Genomic DNA, 21,120 nt, shown 5'->3' with positions numbered 1-21,120 from the left:
ATGTGTGATATAAAAATAGGATGTGATTAGTTTTGAATTTATTTAATATTCTACCCAAATCCCATAAACTGTAACTGGTCTGTACAATGCTGTTTAACTTCTAATGTTGACTGGTCCTCCATCAATGTTTACTGAACATCTGTTGTGCTTTATTCACTTCAAACCGGTTTCATTTAAGTCACTAAATGTACTGTACCCATGCTTATCCAAATTCAAATAATTTTCATAAAATTAACATTTTTTTTTTATGGCTTGCAAGTTTTTCTCTTCTCACAACTTCAGATTTTTACAGCCACAGGGCTGAATAATAGATGTGGGATTTATGAATGATTTATGACCAGCTTTTTTACCACTTTGTATTTCATTTTTTGCTGTGTCAAACAGATGTACAACCAACTTTTTTTTTCTGATTCACTGGGTGAGACAGAGAACAGGCACAAGGGATAGTTCCCAAAATGGCACATATGCAGAACTTCTCTGATTACAAAAGTGGCATAATGTTATGTCAGTTGTCAACACTGCCTTTACATAGAAAGCAGCAGTCTAAGGAGGACAGGAGAGAGTGACAGTATAAAGCAGGGGTCCCCAAACTTTTTCCTGCGAGGGCCACATAGCTGTTCCTTTCTCTGGTCGGGGGCCGGTCTTAGTTTTTGGAGAAAGAAATCTTAGAAAATTCTTGTCGACGGGGGGGGGGGTGCGACGACACATTCGCGCTTTTAAATAGATTTTTACCCAGAATGCAAATGGAAAAATCCGTGAGTAAAACGGTGACTGGGACTGACTAGTATATATTCCATTGAGGGAAAGTTAGTTTCACATCTGCTCAAGAGCCCCCCTGGTGGTTGAAGAAAAATCCACATATAAACCGGAAAATACAATTATATGAAAAAAAACACTGAATGCTCTCTGGTATGAGGAGGCGGGCCGGATCCGGCATTGTTCAGGGGGCCGGACCAAATGACGTGGCGGGCCGGATCCGGCCCGCGGGCCGTAGTTTGGGGACCCCTGGTATAAAGAGTATAAAGAGAGTGACAGGCAACTTATAAGAAACAAAAATCCTGAATAACCGTGATTGGTGATCAAATCAAAGAAAATCACCAGCAGAACTGAAGGCTATGCTTAGTGGTGAATATAAGAAAATTTCCACACACACAATGCAAAGGGACCTCAATGGATTTGGCCTGACCAGCTGCATAGCAAAAATAAACCATTAGTCAGTAAGGCTAACAGCAGAAAGATTGGACTCTGGAGTGATGGAACCTAATGGGTTCAGATTTACCCTTTGCATAGCGCTCAGAAAAGAAGCTGATGAAGTGATGCAACTGTCATGCCTATTGCATTGCTGTGATCTGGGGTTGCTGCAGTTGGTCAGGTTCAGGTTGAAGAATGAGATCAGCAGACAACCAGAATATACTGGATACCCAGGTTATTCCATCAGTGGCCACAAGAGTCCAGCCCTTAACCCCAACGGGAGTCGTTGGAGAAAGCTTTGCACAGTGGTTGAACTCCCCTATCGTCATAACAAAGTGTGAAAATCAGTGCAACACTGGGTGGAAATAAATCTTGTGACATTGCAGAAGCTCATCAAAACAACCAACTTTTTTTCTGATTCACCTGGTGAGACAGAGAACAGGCACAAGGGGGAACCCAGTGTATTATAAGCTTGGCGGCCCACCATGCTTTACTGGCCAAGCGCTGCTCTTTTGTTTTTTTAAGGAAAATAATAAAACAAAAAATCGCTTAATTATTCATTTATTTTTTAAATCAACTCTTGTGCGTGCAAGGATTGGAGCAAATGCAAACTGTGACAAATGATACAAGTGTGTGTGGGGTCGGTCGGACCCCATTTGTAGACACAAGGGTTAAAGCCGGATTGCAAGCTTCTCTGCTGCTCTGAACGTCTCACTGGCAGGGGAGATTTATTCCTAAAATACAGGCTTATAAAAGATAGGTTTTATAGTTTATGCATTTAAACCCGGAGAAAGGACAGCTGGCACCTCTGCGCGTTACCTCGCGCGTTGCCGCTGCTCTGGCTTACTCTGAAGAACTACTGAGCGGGAGGAGACAGCCAGGTGAGGAAAAACTGTTCTTATCTATCGATTCAGTATTTTTATCATACAGACATTAGGCTGTTGTTGTTGTGCTATTAGCTAGCTGCTAGCTAACAACTTTGCTAACAAAGCTAGATAACTAAAAAGCTTCTTCCTTGTATCGCTAATGATAGCAGTCATTCTTCAGTATCGCTTATGCAATACGAGGCAAATCGTCTATGGCAAGCCGTTTTAACATAAATTCGGTTTCGTCTGACTATCCGAAATTACATTCCAGATATCTAAAAATGCATTTTGACTAGACGAAACTACATTTTGACTATCCGGAATGGCAATTTAAGATATCTGTATTTACATTCAGACTAGTAAAAATAATAATTCAAGATATCTTCAATTACATTTTGACTAGTCAAAATTCCTTTCAAGATATGTCAAATGACGTCACTGGATTTGTCATTTGATGGGAGACATAGCCATAATTACGATTTAAGATATCTTCAACACAATTATGACTAGTCAAAATTACAATTTTAGATATCTGAATTAAGAATGATGTGGAAGCCCCTTTCTGGTGTCCAAACAGTTGCCTGCAGAATTGTATGTTTCCTGCACAAAATTGTCAGTAAATGTCACAAATTAGAAAGAGCTCAGCAATGTTGGAAATGCGGGCCTGTTTAATCATTTTCGACGAACCGAATGCACTTAAAAACAGCTTTGAAACGCTAAAATTGTTATTGTCAAACCATTTTCAACATGAAAGTGGCGCATTTTCAAACATCTTTTTTCGTTTTCTCTATTTTTCATTGTTTTATTAAACTTTCAAATTGCTACGTAAGTCAGGGACGTTTTGACTAGACAGAATACTAATTCAAGATATCAATAATGTAATTCTGACTAGTCAGAATGTCAATTTAAGATATTTTGAATGGAAAAGCTGAATAATTTAAGATATCTAAAATTAGAGATAATTTTGACTAGTCGAAATTACAATTCAAGATATCTTTAATGTAGTTTTGTCTAGTCATTATTTGCTTTTAAGATATCTATAATTTAGTTTTCACTAGCCAAAATTACATATCTCCTATCCAAAAATACATTTAAGATATCTTGAATAATGGGGTAATTGGAGATATCTTTAATTAGAATTATGACTAGTCAAAATTAAAATTGAGATATCTTGAATTTACTTTATGACTAGTCATAATTTAATTGTAGATATCTGAAATGTGTATTTCAGATAGTCAGGAATTCATTTAAGATATCTTGAACTGAAATCTCCATACAAGTCAATGGTAAATCTGACGTCATTTCGACTAGTCAGAATGTAATTAAAGATATCTCAAATAGTTATTTTGTCTAGTCGAAATATGATTGGAGATATCTTAAATCGCTAAAACGTCTAGTCATAAAACAATTTGAGATATCTGGAATGTAAGGGCGGTAAAACGAATTTATGTTAAAACGGCTTGCCATACATCGCCCGTCCAAAACCGATCATCTCCATAATGGATACATGTCTTCTAATTTCCTTTGCTGCATAATGTACATTGCATTTATTCTGGCGTTATGTAAATGTATCTTGAAGGAGAATAGCACTTAAATAAAAGTCCAACAAGGATATTCATTTAGAATTAAAAATGACTCACCCTGAATTACCAAGATAGATATAATGTATGTAATAAAAGTGTCATTAATGAAAGGGAAAAAACTCAAACCAGACTTTAAGTAAGTTTAGGGTCTGGTTTGCAGAGCATGCAGTTATTTTATTTCCCCAATTATTCAATGAAAGAACAAGTGACCTCAGTTAAGTAAAATAAAATTGTTAATAAAACTTTTGGAATTGTAATAATTTATTTTTTTAAAAACAAAACGTCTTGTTTAAAAAACTTTTTTTTATTATTATATAACTAATTTTTGTCTCATGAACTTAAAAATATATTTGCCAAATTTTTATTTGCACACATCAGAAATCTTTTGTTGTGATTTTAGACCCTGCCCACGACGTCATGTGAGAATCACAAGCAAAACTTTGAGTCACAAACCAAAACATAGAATAGCAAAAAAAGATTTGTGACATACAAGTAAGTTTGTTTTGCAAATATTTTTTTCACTTCATGATACAAAAATGTGTGATTTTAATAAAAAAAAAGTTTTTTTAAGCAAAACTCAGAAGGCTTTTCTCATGGTGACATGCATTAACAATTCAAATTTTGCTTTTTTTTTCTTCTTTCTGCAGTTCCACATTACAGTTTGATGCAGCTCTGCTTTCCTGAATGGACCATCTTCATCTCCACTGCAGTAGGAAACAGGCAGCTCTTTTTTTATAGATTACAGTACACTAAAATGTTGCATTGTGCCCTTGTTTATATTTTTAATAGTGTAATTCTGTAAAGACAAAATATGTCTGGTGGTCTAGCTCTGATTTACATATCTTGCTAAACTGCGGGTTTGAATATTGCAATACTTTCTTATAACAAAATAGATCTGCAGAAAGAAATTACTAATAAAATATCTTGCATATGCATAGTTGTATGCTCTATATAGAGATTTTTCTTAGCTTTGATTGCAAAATGACAAAATTTTGTAATTTATCATTGTTTTATTAAACTCTGAAAACTGTGTGGCTTTAATATTCTGTCCTAAAATCCGGTTAGATGTGCCCTTTTTTTTTTTTTTTTTTTTGAGCACCTGCCCCTTTAGTGGTCTCTGCACGGCCCTGATGTTGAGGGAGTGGTGAGAATGATTTTATCTTTGTGAACAAATAATTTACATTCCAACACGCTCTCCAGCGTGGGGCTCCGCCTTCCCTGTAAAGTTTATATATTTGTTCCTTAATAGTTAACGAACCAGCGCTAACCTTATCATGCAGATTCAGCCCGGTGAGGAGCTTTCGCGCTCACCTCTTCAGGAATTTAATATGTATGTATGTATGTATGTATGTTTGTTTGTTTGTTTGTTTGTTTTTCAGGTTACACGAATTATCAAATCATAACAAGAGATCAAATCATAACAAGAGAGTTAATGCTTGCAGCCGCACGGAGATGTGAAGAACCTGTCCCTTGAAGCTCGGACAAACCAAAGCAGTTTCTATGGCACTTATTAAAACCTCAACAGACACAACATTCAGCTTGAGTAGTTTAAATAGCCAACCTAAAAGCACTCAGTTATAACTGCAGTTTTCTCATTTGTATTTGTGAACTAACAGAGCTCAAACTCAAAGATTAAACACACAGCATTAGATTGTAGCTATGGTAACAAAACAATCTTAACTATGAAGATTGTTCTTTGAACTTTTACAAAGTAAGCTTGCCAGGTCCTTAAAATCTTACATTTAAATGTCAAACAATTTAAATTCTTTGAATTTACGTATGCTGAAACCATTAAATCTGTTAGGTTCTGTGTTTTCTGTATGTTAGTTTGAGGTTTCTGTGTCCTGTTTTCCCCTGTGAGTCTCTGTGCCGTCCTGATTGTTCCCAGCTGTGTCTCATTTCTGTGATTACCCTCCCTGTGCATTTAGTCCCACCTGTTGTCTGTGTTCCTTGTCGGGTCCTCGTCTATTGTACATCTGTCGCTGCTCGTCTTAGTTCCTTTTTGCTCTCTGTGTTCTGGACTGTTATTCACTTGGATCTCATCATTAAAACATCTTCATCATGACAACCTAGGCTTACCGGTGTCTTCCTCACCTATATTATCAGCAAATCATGACAGAAGGACCGACCTTATGTCGGGTCCTTCTGGGGTCCTTCTGTCCCGACAGAAGGACCCGACAGAGTACTGTCCAGAGTATAGATGAGTATTTTACCAGCCCAAATCCGTGGTGAGGATCGCGGCTGGTAATCTGCCCACCCGGAGTCGGGCCATGCCGTTACTGCCGCCCTGAGCCGCCGGAGATCCCGGTCCCTGTGCAGCGTCTGTCCCCGCCGCCGCCGGTCCTTGTGCCCGCTGCTGTGGAGCAGCTCTCAGAGTTTCCTGTGTTTTCTGTGTAGTTATTTTTGACGTTTTCTGTGTTTAATCCTTTTCCTGTCATGTTCTCTCTGTTGACTGCTTCCCTTCACATTCCCTTATTACCCTCCCTCTGTATTTAAGTCCACCTGTTGTCTTTGTCTCTTGTTGGGTCCTCGTCAATCGTGGTGTCTCCGTGTCGTCAGTCTGCTCTCTATTGTATGGATTTATCGTTAAATTATCATCTACATCATGATTACCTGGGCTTACCTGTGTTTCTCCTCACCACAAATCATGACAAAATCAAATTTAGCAACATTGATCATCTCAATAAACAAATGTTACATTTATATATCTGTGGTCTTTGTTAAAATATTAGCTTTTTTGGTCCCCTGAAGACCTGGGAGATCTTATGGAGCTGCTGACTAAAATTGGATTAAACAAAAGTGCAAATAATTTATTTTATTTTTTTCTTTATGTTTTTAAGATTCTGTAGTTGTGGGTTTAAATAGTGTTTCACTGGTGATGTTTTCCCGTAATATATAATTATATATTATATATATAATTATATATATTATATATAATTATAATATATATATATATTATATTGCCTGTTAAGTGGACAGGCAATTTTTAAATTGCCTGTCCACTTAACATCTTTTAATGCAAAACACGGTGGACCGCCTCGGCAACCTGACCACTGGGCTTAGCAAATTTTCTGGGGGAAACCCTGCAGTACCATGGCAAATGTGTGCTATAGTCAAAAGCTAAAAGTGGTCCTTATATTTGGTAGCATTCCTTACCAGATATGAGTGTGTTACCTTTTTTGGGTGGCAGCTTTTTTTTTTCCAGGCAGTGTACTTTAAAGGCAGAGAGCCCACCTATAGAGCATGTTCATTTTGGGATGTTTGACTCTGAATTATTGCTTAAATCTTTGTCCAATCTGGGTCCTTAAAAATAAATATGTACATAATGGGTCAGCATTTTGAATGGGTGTTTCAAAAGGTTGTGTAGAGCTTGAACAAATTGAAACAATTGTGGGATTTATTGGACATTTTGGTTTTTGCTCAAAAGCCATTCAGCCATATGTGGTGGCCCAAACCATTACCTAATGAAGACAAGCGCAGTTTTACTTCATTTTGCTTAGTGTCCAGTGTACTATAAGATGTTAGTGCAAATTAGTGCAAAAAATATCTCTATTTTACTTAATTACAGACCACTAAATTGGTGAAGGAAAAAATGAATACAGCAATAGAAACATCCTGTTGACATTTAATATCACATTCAATGAGATTTAGACAAAAATACAGACTTGTGTGAACACACCTGGTGATGATAGCTAAATTGATTTAAAAAGTTCAGAGAAAGTTTCCCTTTTGCCTGAACGGCCGTCCTCTCACAGACTTTGCTTCTCAGCCTTTGTTTATTAAGAGCTCAATTCAAACCCAACAAAGCGAGACACTAATTTGCATAAAGTTTCCCAGTGCTTTCAATCCATTAGATTTGTTTTCAGTTACTTTTGTACTGATGGAGCTTAGTCAGCAGGTCTTACACAATGCTCACCTATCCCAGAAAGAAAGCACCACATTGTGTTGAAAGATCTCTGACATGAGTAAAAGCAAACATTGCTTGATATTGATTTTCTTGAGACAAGAACCTTTTCAAAGGACTCAGGGATCTATGCGTATTCACTGAAAACATGTACAAGACAAGTATTGATCACCCTGTATTATGCAAGGTCCATCCCTAATACCGAATCAGAGAAAGTGAAAGGACATTTTCTGCAGGCCTAGAAGTATGTACTTAAGAGATGCTACACAAGAACCTCTACCAAAGCCTGTAAGCACAAGATAGGTTGTATAATCAGGTACACTTCACTTGTTTGAATAAATAAAAAAAATTTTCAAACAAGTTAAAATGATATAATTGTCTTTCAAAGGGTCAAAGGTCACTTTATGGAGGTCTTAGTGTTTTTCTAAAAGATTTTTTGTTCAGAGTCCTGATTTCCCCATTGCTGCTGACTGTTTCTACCTGTGCTGCTGCCCAGGTTAACTCCTGCTCTTCACTTCCTCAGTGTGAGATCACCTGTCATCATCCTGGTCACAACCTGGGAGTGGTGCTTTCCTCTGTCCTCTGGACTCTGACCAGTTTTTAGCCTCCGCCTGCTCCACATCTGTTTTCTATGTACGTAGTGGTCCCTTGTCTATTTGCAGTGCAGTACTTGCAGACTTTTCTATGAAACATATTGTAATTCAATTTAATCATGAACAATTTGCCAATTAGTGTATTTTTTCATAGAACATGCATTAAATATTCAAAAGAAAATGCAGGCTCAGAGGGTACCAACATTTGTACCATAAAATTTATATTTAGGCCTTTGAAAACTTGAAGTTTTATAGGTGTAAGCAGTTTTGGTTTGAAGACCTGGTAGTAAAAATCTCCTTAAATGAGACTTTGGATTTTAATTAAAATATTGAACTGTGTATTGCTGTATTGCATTGACCCAAACTGTTCCTTGAAATGAACTTTGCAAAAGGTTCTGAAAACAAGAACATTTGTGGCTGGAAAAGCACCAAGTGAAAGCTATTTGTAAGCTCAGTGAAACAAAAGAAAAACTGTCACCCAGTAGAGTTTGTAGAGTTCTCTAGGGATTTGTTTGAGTGTTACTGTGTTCATATCACATGGACACCGTATCTATTATTAATGTAGTGGTTGTCAAGTAGATGATTTATTGCTAAAACCAGAATGGGATCAAAAGGTATTGGGAAAGAAAATAACTTGACATTAACTTTTCATGAACTTTCAACAAAATGAGCAGTTTTCAAGTGTTCCTGTATAGGAACTGTAGATAAAGTATAAATTGAATTGGAGTATTTAACTTTCTTTGCATTCTCTCTGTTATTATTGTACAATGTGGAATTTAAAACGGTTTGCATCTTTGTACTGTAGGGTGGCATACTTAATTGTGTTCAGAATCCATATACTCTGAACAAAAAGATAAAATCAACACTTTTGTTTTGCTCCCATGTGAATGTGTTGCTGTAAGCGTCTTCCAGCTTTGACCTTCTGCAGGCCCTGACAAGTTTTGCAGTCAGGTGAAAAGTGACCAGGAGAAGAAACGGGCCCATGATTCTCAGCTGGAAAACTGTGAACGACTCTCCTTGTGTTAGGGCTCAGAGTCCGCCTCAAGTGGATGAGTTCAGGTATGCTGATGGAGAAGGTGGATTGAATCTGCAGTAGAGAGAGGAGGCCTTCTGCCTTTGTGATGAAGGCCAGGGCGGACAAAAGGCAAAGCACTCAGTTTACTGATTGTTCAACATTTTGATTCTCGTAAGGTTAATGAGGTATGGATAAGCACTGGAAGGACCAGAAGTGGTTTCTATTGGTGTCTTTAGGTCATAACCTTCAGCTTTAGATGTGTCTACATTCTGACTCTCACCCAGGAACTAACAAATAGCCCTGGACTTTCTCCAGGAGTAGGCCTACTGTTTGCATATTTCACTCTCTCTCCATGTTTCTTCTAATGTTTCACTTTCATCAAGCCATCATCTCACTAGCAAGGGGACCAAAGCTTAGCTTCATTTTTACCACCTGTGTCTACAGTATGTCTCTGCATTTGCCTGTAATGGACTGGTAACCTGTCTAGCATCCATCCATCCATCCATCCATCCATCCATCCATCCATCCATCCATCCATCCATCCATCCATCCATCCATCCATCTTCTTCCACTTCTCCGGCATCAGGGTGCAGGGGTAGCAGCTTGAGAAGGGAGGCCCAGACTTCCCTCTCCCCAGCCACTTGGGCCAGCTCCTCTGGGGGAACCCCAAGGCATTCCCAGGTAGGAATGTAGATCGACCGGTAAATTGAGAGCTTCGCTTTTTGACTCAGTTCTCTCTTCACCATGACAGACTGGTACTTCACTGCAGAGGCTGCACCAATCCATCTGTCAATCTCCCGTTCCATTTTTTCCTCATTCATGAAGAATGATACTGAACCCTTCCACTTGGGACAGGACATCCTCCAGGACCCAAAGAAGGCACTCTACCATTTTCTGGCTCAAGACCATGGCCTCAGATTTGGAGGCACAGATCCTCATCCTGGCCCTTCACTCTTGGCTAGCAAATGACATTTATTCTGTACCCAGAATACATTGCCTTAGAACTAGCCTGTAATTCTACAGTGAGCAGTTTAAAATATACTTTTGTCTTGGGTTCTTTTTGAGCAAAGCCCTACCGTGGTCAACAAGGTAAAACCGACAACAGAGTTAGTAATACTCAACAACTAGAAGACTGAAACCATGAGTGAAAGGTCTGGCCCAAAGAATCACTTCCTGTGTATTGAGAATGGCAGACTATGATGTACCTTTTGCTGTTTCATTGACACATTTCAGGAATCAACATGGCTGAAGTTAGTGCTTTAGCTTCCTTTAAATCAGGGGTGCCCAAAGTCGGTCCTTGAGGGCCGGCATCCTGCATGTTTTCGTTCTCTCCCTGGTGGTAGTGGCAGCCATTTAAACAGGCCTGGCGGCATGGGTGGGCATTGGGGGACATTGCCCACCCATACAGTCAGCTGTGGCCCCCCTGGACTGGAAGCCTTCTGTCACTTTTTTCAGCAGTTAAAACTGTTTAATCGGTTGTTAACACGATTAAACGGGTTGTAACCCGTTTTTCCGAGCCGCCTTCAAATGTAACATGAATGCTGAGCCGCTCGCACTGGGTTTACACCTGCTGTTGCTGTGCAGAACTACAAATGTGTGTTAGAATTATGGCAGCAAACCAGCAAAATAACAAAGAACTTTTCACAGTTTTTCCCCCAAACTAACCGACTGAGTTGAGTAATGATGTTGGATGCAGGTAATGTTAGCTAAAAGATGACTAGCTAATACCAATACAGCACCTTAAGCTTGTTAACAAATAGCCTGTAGGCTACTGATGTTGTTGTCTATGTTCAGCTACATAGATTCATTTTGGCCCCCCAAAATAAGTCGATGCCCCCTGTTAAACTCGTCTTGAGCCGGAGCTGCATTTAAGTATGTCAGTGTTCTTCTTAGGCCTTCAAATGAGCCATCATTTGATCCAGGTGTGTTAAACCAGGGAGAGAACTAAAACATGCAGGATGCCGCCCTCGAGAACCGACTTTGGGCACCCCTGCTCTAAATGCTATGTTGTTGTATTGCTTTAGCATTAGTGGAGTTGATGTTTATGATTAGTGTAACTAACTTTTTAGTTAGCAGTGCTCACAACCACGGGTGGAAACTGGCCAAAAGTGGGTAAAAGTATGAAGTGGCATGTAAATTGGAGCAATGCTGTGGCAGGTTGACAATTTGAACAGAAAAGAAATTTTAAAAAAGCTGCATTAAGTTTGAACTTATGTCCAGGGGAGGACTGATTGTCTGGACTGTCCACATCTTGTGGCCCTATACTGTCATAATTTTTTTTAAAAAGTATATTAAATATAATTTTTATTGACTGTGACAGCCCATTGGTTGATTTTATTGACGAACATTGAGCTTATCCAATAAATAGAGCCCTTTCAGCTAATAGTTAGCTACTAATCGGAGTCCGAGAAAAGTGAGAGGATACGAGACAGGGCAGGTCAGAAAAACTACGACAAAGGCTAAAAACCACATAAGCCCATTCAGAAAAAGTTTGTGTGGTACAAATATGTTTACCACACAAACTTTGACCACCGGAGCAGATTCAGTAGCAGAGAAGGAGGGAGAATTAGCGATTCAGGGGCTTTATTATCGTCGGAGGAGGATGATTATGAAAGAGACCAGATTGAGGAAGAGTTCAGATTAGCTTCTGCTCCCCAGTAAAAAGGAGTGAAAATGTTAATAAATAAAAAGTTTCATGCAGGCCGGAGGGCAGGTCTGTCTGGAAACCATATTAAGCTCCAGGCAGTCAGAAAAACTTTGGAATAAAACAGGAATAATGATGACTTGTGGAATTAATAATGAACACGTTCTGAGATATTTTAGTAATAATAATTGTGAATTTCAATAGAAAACGTAATAAGTAAGCAAAAACAAATAGAGAGGTAGAAAACAGCTATTGATCCCATTTTAAAATATTTTATAAATGACTAGACACATCTTCAATAAATACTATCAGGCGGAGGTTTAGCCAATGTGGAAATGTTCAACATATGATTTGAAGAATGTTAGGATTGTGTAGTTAAAGTTTGCTGTAGCAGTTACTTCAAATGAACTTATTGCTCTACAACCCTGTCAAGGTGTCCATACTTTATGTTAAATTATTATGTATAAGTACATATGTATGGTAAACTTGTCAGTAAATCGGTTTTCATAGAGTTAAGAATAAATCATATATTTTATATAATTTGCTTGTACTGGTGGGGTTTGTAATTGGAGGCAAAAAACAGTGGTTGGTGAAATGTCTGAGTGGCCGGTAAAAAATTTTCTCTACCAGTCACTGTGGCTGGTGGAGAAAAATTTTAATTTCCACCCCTGCTCACAACTGATTTATTGTTCAATTGATCTGTTTAATCTGTGGAAACTACACTCTTATTCATACACTTCTGAGAGGGAATTCCAATTTTAGTCTTAAGTTGGCTAATGTTTTGTTGAGAAACAACTGACTATGATCATTCAAGAAAGAACCAACAAGTTCCACAGGGCTGCTCTCCAACACAATAGCTATTGTTGCACCTTTGTCTGCTTTCACTTGCATCTATTTCCTCGGCTGTTGGGCAGAATCTGTAATGTTGCTGAAGAGAACTTCCCAAAGGGAAGCAGATGTTCTTTCATTTGCCTCTCCAGCTGAGTGTAAGAGAGAAAAGACATTTGGAAAGGAGGCAAGAGAGAGAAAATAAATGTACGAGTGCACCACAGAAGGAAGGGAAGGAGGCAGACGTGGTGGAGAGTTGGATGAATGTGGAGAAGAAGGTTCCTCTCCTGGGGTGCATGCCAAATGCTTCCATATCGGTTTTCCTTTCGTGTTTATACGTTAGCAAAAGTTAATGACCAAAATCATCCCTTCTCATCACATTCGAAATCATTTCTGCTCGTTTGTCACTCTGAGACTTTTCTGTCTCTGAGAGAAAGTTTTATTTCAAAGCCTTCAATCAAATGGCAATATTTTCTGGAGTGGTTTTATTCAAATTGGGCATCTCTGAATGCTTTCCTGTTTAATTATTTACAAGCATTTTGCCTTCTGATTTGAAATGCAGATCACGTCCATTCACTGTACCATTACCATGTGTTTTGTTGTCTCGCATGCGTCCGTCCCCTCATTTTGCCTCATCACAGATACAACAGGTGCAATGTTAAGCAAAATCAACATTTATGAAAGGATCTGTAAATAACATGTTGACAGAGAAAGACCCTTACGGGTTACACAATTTGCAGAGTGGCATTTTGCTGTTTCCGAAGCTGAGCAAATAGACTGCAAGGCCAACATGTGTCCTATTAATTTTGTCCATGAGGTTTATATTGTGAAAGTGCTGTGGCTCCTGCAGAGGAGCTGTTCCCAACAGGACACCATGATTCATCCCTGCCCACTCACAACAAGGTATGCTGGGAATACAAATATATTTGTGAACGCTGCAACATTTTATGAGCCATGAGACGACTTTAAGATTTGTTAAAGCTTGGTGTCCAAAGTGTACAACATTGAAGAAGTTTTGAGGGGGAGGGAAGAAAAACATTTACATGGCAAGTAAATCATATTAATTTTCAGTGAAAGTACACAGGGACAGTTAGGAGAACAAACTGCTTTTAACAGAAATTAAACATTCAACAGAAAACCACAGCTGAAATTCACAACTGGCATGATTCCAATGATTTCATCATGAAGTGGGTTGTGGTGGAGGCGAGAGAGAACGCCAAGGACTAGTGATGGGTCTGGCAACACAGATGCGTCGGCGCATGCATCAAGCCCATAGACCAAAACCCGTGTCGGTGCGTGTATTGGTTTCAGCAAGTCACGTGACCAATACAGGAACTGTTTCAAAATGACATTAATGCGCCAAACTGTGTTTATAAGGAAGCAAATCTGTCAATCTGTTAAATGCATTTGCCAAACGAATTCTTGATCTTTTACAGCATCAACTATGGAGCAGCCTCATCAAAGGAAAGGTTTCTGCAGTAGTGTGGGACCATTTTGATCTTATATTGGAAAATAAATTTGTTTTCATTTTTGTGGTTTCATCCGGTTCTTGTCAGTTTCTACTTGATTTATCTGAATCCAAATTCAGCTGAAATTGACTCTTAGTTTACTGTCATATTATGTTCTGCAGGTTAAGTGCAGTGGTGCAAAAAGTGGGTATGCAGCGCATGCAACGCATAGGGGCGCAGCACCAGAGGGGGGGCCAAAACCCCTTCTGGAGGGTGCCAATTATATTTTCCTATACACTTCAGCGCGCCTTACGCTCCTTCACCTCACGCACATAATGAGGTAAATCTAGCGCGAGTTTCACCCTTAACGTATCCTCGTCTCGAGAGTGGGGGAGGGGGAGGAGGGACCGAGCCTATGTTTTCTACGCTGACGTTCCTTTCTTCGGGGGGACGCCGATTTATGTTTTCGCATCCACTTGAATAATGTGCAGTTGCGCCACTGGTTAAGTGTCGCATATGTTTGACTAAACTGTCTTATTTAAATAAATCCACCTTTTCAATGTTGAGGCATTATGAGGCCAGGAGAATGAAGTCCCAGATACACCTAGATAAACTCAGACAAACAGCCATTCTACAAATTACTTAGTTGCTTTTTACAAATTATTTCATATACAGTGATCCCTCGCTATAACGCGGTTCACGTTTCACGGTATCGCTGCTTCGCAGATTTTTTTGTGCAGTTTTTTTTTTTCACAGCGCTCTGCTTCCTGATTCACCGTATGATTGGTAAAAACAGTCTCCGCGCTTCTTCTCTACCTGAGTGCCAATAAAGTTACGGTATTTAATACAGATGGCCATTCAGGAGATGGAAACTGAAACTTTCTATGCCTGCTGGAAGAAAAAAAAAAAAAAAAAACTCTGGCCAGAGGCAGCGAAACCCGACCTGAGGCTTGCCGAGATCCATCGCTCTGCCGTAGATGCGCTGTGAATCTCGTGGGGCAGCTTGGAGGAGACGCTTTAATGACATGACTCCAGATGACATTAAGCCCGATTGATGAACACGCACATCCGCTGACCTGAAAACAGATTTTGTTATTTGGTTTCAATGTATTTATTTATGCTGTGTAATAACTGTAAAAATAAAGGTAACTACTTCACAAATTTCGCCTATAACGGGTTATTTTCGGAACACAACCCCTAAGAAAAACAAGGGTTCGCTGTAAATGTAATGTTTACTTCATTTTTTTCGACAGCAGGATAAGTTTTGTCAAAAAAGCATAACAGGCTAAATTTCAAAATGTTGTAAAAACTTTTTTTAAATAAAAATTTGTGGAGAAAAAAACAGTCCACAAGCATCCTCATTCCAAACACATTCACTTAAATTTTCACTCTATGGTGCATGTTTACATTATTTATTGACTGTATATCAAATATAACATAATGCAATATATAATATTCAATAAAATACAAAGACTTAAATGTTATTGTATGGACTAGGTCAGTGGTGTCCAAAGTCGGTCCTCGAGGGCCGGCCCGGTATCCTACATGTTTTAGTTCTCTCCCTGGTTTAACACACCTGGATCAAACGATAGAGGCCTAAGAGGAACATTGACATGCTGAATAGGTTGTTATTGCCACCAGGGAGAGAACTAAAACATGCAGGATGCCGGCCCTCAAGGACCGACTTTGGGCACCCCTGGACTAGGTCATCAAATCACTATGTTGCCTGTAGGAATTATTAATGTCCAGCAGTATTTAGTGACACAGTATCGACACAGTTTTGCTATGTGTCGAAACGATACATGACACTTCATCTACCCATCACTACCAAGGACCCAGGTTTAAATGAAGATGAATTTAATGATGAACGAACCAAAAAGACAGCTCAATCCAAATGATCAGGCAAGCACAGTGAGCGAGAAGCTAAGTCAGACACTGGTAGCAACTGGTCTAAATAAGAGACTGCTAACAAGAGCTGAAGCCGACACAGAACTAGACAGTTCTACTGTGACGATGTACTACTCACACTAGACAAGACATACGACAAGGATCCGACAAGAGACAGAGACAACAGGTGGACTTAAATACACGGGATAATCACTGAAACAAGACACACCTGGAAACAATCAAGGGGATGTTGTTGCACAACACCTCCCCCCCCCTTCTCTCTCTCTACTTCCTCTTCTGAGAGGAGGGAGATGTTGCTCCCAGCTCTCCGTCTAACGGGTGAATTGAGTTTCCTAAATCTGCCGAGATTTACCCTACCGAGAACTGAAGTAAACTCTGTTTAAGCTGGGTGCGAGAAAGACTAGCCTGGTTTCTAACGACCTCCATCCAGATGTCCCACCCTTTTTCACTCTGTGAATTAGCCAGATAGAGTAGCCCGGAATCAGCTAGTTTCACAGAGCACACCTGTTAACGGTCGCTCTTTCTCTTATTACAACTTGCACTTGTTATTGAACCAGGTTGGTTTTAGTGACTCGGGCGAGTCCCAAGGGTGTTGTTTTAGTTTTGGCTAAAAGCAACCTATAAAACATTTTCCACTTTCTCCTCCCAGAATCAAACTTCATAGCTATTTTACAACCATCAAAGAACTTTAAGGTGACTCATTAACTGAATGTCCACAACATCTTTTAGATTTTCTTGATGCTAATTATTTTATTAGTAAGGCAATTTTGCAAGGGTCAGTACAGCTTAAATCAGTAGCAGAAATAATCAAATAAGTAAAATCAATAATCTAGCCTATCTTTCCCTAATGCTGACACTGTGAACTAAAAAAGAAAAACTTTGAGAGAGACGGACGGTGTTTGGCATTTTGAACCCCAGAACTGGCCTGATGATGAAAAAGGTGTTGCAGCAGCAGGAGGCTCCCAGTACAGGAAGAGTACTGAGTCAGAGCGGCAGATCTCGGGCCTCAGGGTGACTTCCTCATGCTCGTAGCGGTCCTTAGCTTCTTGTCTTGCAGCTCTGTAGCTCCTTTCTCTTCGTCTCACGATCTTTCTGGTCCTTCGAGATGTAGACGAGCTGGTCTCATGGAAGGAACACACCAGTTCTTCCTCTTTGCCTTTGTTCTTTATCTTTGTCTTTATCTTCATCTTTGCCTTGGTCTTTGTCTTTGGCTTTGTCTTTGGGGTCTCGAACCCAGCTGAGAAAAGTGCAATTTGAAGCCACATGTTGCGGGGCTAACGGGTTGGTCCCCATATGCAGAACAGTCTTCGGTTCTGTGCCCCGGCTCTTCTTCAGCTGCAGAGTTCTTTGTCCATCTCGATCTTGGCTCGAAGCTGCCTGAAGGATCCAACCAAAGACTCCTCTTTTGCCTTCACCTTATATAGGATATCCCCACCCTTTTTGGGGGCATTGGCATTAGCTAGCTTTGTTGCTGTGCCTGTCTCATTGGCTGACTGCTTGGACCGATGATCTCATATCCATCACCGTCTTGGAGACATGATGACCTGATGTCTGTACTAATGTCCCAAGTTGCTCAACAGTCCTCTTGTGTCTAACCTGTTCTTATGAAAGTTAGTTTGGCAATAAGGGCTTGGTTACCTTCGCTCTCCCATCAGTTCCTCTTTCCCCCTGACCTTTCACCTACCATCTACCTCCAACACAACATCAGTGACCTTTAGTTACAGTTACACACTTTACACCATTTCAAGTTCAATGTCAAAATCACATTTATAACCTTTTAGTTTATCTGGTTTAGCATTCATTTATAATATTATAATAATCATTACTTATTAGTTACTCTTATAATCATAATGTGAGTTATTACAGACATTTCTGAAAAGAAACCAAGAATAATTCATTATTCTAATCATTTGACACCATGTTACAGTTACTTCTTTCTCCTTTAAATACTTCCATAAGTGTAAGAGTAAGTGTAAATATTCTTATAATCAAACCAACATCAACCACCGGTTAAACCAATATTAATTATCGGCTTAATCATAAGTTATCATTATTAATTTAAGTATTTTACTCTGGGTTTTATCCAATTACTCAAAATGTCTAGTTTTTATTCTTTAAACCTTTAGTGCTCAAAATGAGCAGTCTGAACTATTTTTAATCACTGCAGGCTGGAAACTTCCTCTTTTTTCAGGAAACCTGCTTTTCCTGTTGCATAACTCTCCATCTGTCAGGCTATGATTTTATGATTAAATAGAAAAAAGTAGAATTAAAGCAAGGACACAATAACAACACACACAACCAGATTAATTTTATTACCGTCTGACTCTACTGTTGGGTCTTGATGTCACCTGTGTAATCAGTTTTAAAGATAACTTTATTTATTGTTATTATTAAACTAAAATCTCCAGCATGGGGAAGTGAGATGAGCTCGACTTTTCTCGACAGGGAAGACAGGACAACACAGAGACTCACTAGACACAGAAACCTAAAATAAACACAAGAGAGATATATAGACACCCTTCTGTCAAATTTTAATCAGAGTTTGATGGATTAATTGATATTAATTGATATCAAACCCCCTCCCCCCATGGGAACTATGTGACCTCTTGACCTCCCCCCTCCCCCCAGACATATGTCACATATATCATATGATGGGAACTATGTGACCTTGTGACCCAAAAAAAAAAAAGAGTGAATATTGAATTAATAAATATAAGTGAATAAATAAATATAGTATATTCTAAACCATGTTGAATTAGATTAGGAATTTTGTAACTACCTCTGGTTTTAAACAGATTGTCTTCTTGATACACAGTGTTGGAATTAAATGCCTTTAACTCTTGTTCCAAAAGAGAGACACAGGCTGACAGAGAAACCAGAGACCTGCTGCATGTGGGTGCATGTGTATCTGTCTTTAAAGAGGAGGGGGGCCTTGCAGAGCCGTTCTGCGTGTGCGTGCATGTGTGTGCGTGTGTATCTATCCTCAAGGAGGAGAGTCTTACTGCTGCGTGTGTGTGCATGCATGTCTGTCCTCAACTATGCGAAATCCTAGATAGAACTGATCTTTGCAGTTATTTGGTATCAGACTATAGATAAATGCTGCATCATGATCTTTAACAGGACATGAGAAAAAACTTAGAGCATCTGTTCTTTGAGCCAACATACGGTGAAACCTGCCTCATACTCTTTAACAGGATATAAGATAACCCGTGGCTAGGTAAGAGGGGATGACATCTGACCCTGCAACTGTTGATGACTGCCTCAGGCAATTCTTCTGAAGGAAAACAACAGTTTAACTGTTTTACTGCAATATTTATGGTAGCACGACTAGTCAGTGCTGACTATGAGTTTGTAATTTCCTTCCTCCGTTCCAAAAACAGTCACTTAAATTTTAAACTCTACAGATACTTTTCTGTAACACCTGCTAGTGTGATATATTTCAGTAAAAGTTCCTCATCTGTAACTGTATTTCTTAAGGATATGTGTCAGGTACTAAACAGGCCTACATGAGGCTATTCAAATTTTACTTTTAGCTTTTCTACAGTTAAAGTGAAAGACAAACTCTAACATCGATCCCTTTCCAGAATTTGTCCTCACATCATTGTGAATGCTACTTTGCTTCAGTCTTTTTTTTTCTGTTGTTGAATCAACACTGATCTTCTCAGTGCTTCATGGTTTCTCCAAAATAGTAAAGGTTGGTACATTTGAAACTCACAGATATTTTTTTTATGCAACACTTGCTAGTGTGACACATTTCAGTAAAAGTTTCTCATCTGTAAATGTATTTCTTAAGAATATGTGACAGGGACTAAACAGGCCTCGGTGAGGCTACTGCTCATATTTATCTTTCAGTTTTCCCCAAACTTTAAAGTTTTTTACAGTGCACAACCACACTCTAAGAATTGCTCCAACATGGTAAATTGTTTTGTTACCTTTAAAATTATCTACAGCTTTTGTCTCTGACTTATACGTTGTTTGCTTTTTTTTGGCCCTAATGATTCTTTTACTCCATCCGTTATCTAACATGCTTAAGTGCACTAACAAAATAAAGTTCACCTGTAGTTGTTAAGGTTCCATTACTAAAAAATTATAAATGATCAATGTGAACCATCAGTCTTAAAATATTTAGTACGATTTCTATTTATTTAGATTTGATGTTTTGATGTGAGCACTTGGATTTCTATCGATTTATTGAATGATGCTCTATGTAAATATTTATCAAACTGAATGATCATTCAGGTTTTATAACGTTTTTTTTTCATTTCATTCAAAGTGTTGCACCTCTCTGCAACACTTTGAGACACCAAGCTTTATACTTTTCAAACCCTTGTTATTTGGTCAGTTTGATTTCAGAAGAGCCGATGACATTTTTGTCACAGAAACATAAAATTTACTGTATTAAAATTTACTCATCTTGAAGAAGACTCACTGCGTACACTGATGGCGATGAGTTCAGCCAAAAGTAAAACATTCAGGATTCCCAAAGCCACACAGAGGCAGAGCCTCTCTTTGGAGCTGTTCGAACCTTAACGAAAACCTGAACCTTAGCAAAATCCAATTAAATACATACTAGATTTCTCTGTAACTTTATTCTTACCTGTGTGGTTAGATGCAGTTTGTCCAACAGGTTCCATGTTGACGTAAATTTCCTCCATCGCTTCAGACTCTGTGCTGCTTTTAACACTGACTATAAAATCCACTGCAGTCGTGGAACTAAGTGAAAAACTGTGGGAAGGAGGTGAGATGTGTCTGGTGTTCAACATAAAAAGTGACATATTTTAGAGATAACAGCCAAATAAAGTAACTCATGAGTGCGGTTTCACTATTATTTTCTTAAATATCTTACACAACATAAGATTCTTGAAGGTTTCAATAGTTTCCTAAGTTCATATTTGCTGATTCGGTTCTGTATCAATGAATATTTCTCCTTTTTCTTTGTTTTCCTTCAGCTCGGTTAATCCTACTCATAATAAACACGTTACACGTTATCAGTGAAGAAAATAAATTACTTTTACACTCATGCACAACTTTTCAGCCTGCCGTATGGTATCAGAAATTAGAAATAGTTTTAAATCACTGATATAAGGATGAAAAATGTTTGATATAAGGATGTTGTGATGTTCCTGCTCCTGGTGTCCAA

This window comes from Poecilia mexicana, unplaced genomic scaffold, assembly GCF_051168715.1.
Source record: "Poecilia mexicana isolate PSO_F unplaced genomic scaffold, ASM5116871v1 scaffold_20, whole genome shotgun sequence".
Taxonomy (NCBI): Eukaryota; Metazoa; Chordata; class Actinopteri; order Cyprinodontiformes; family Poeciliidae; genus Poecilia; species Poecilia mexicana.
Note: the sequence above shows the minus strand (reverse complement) of the source record.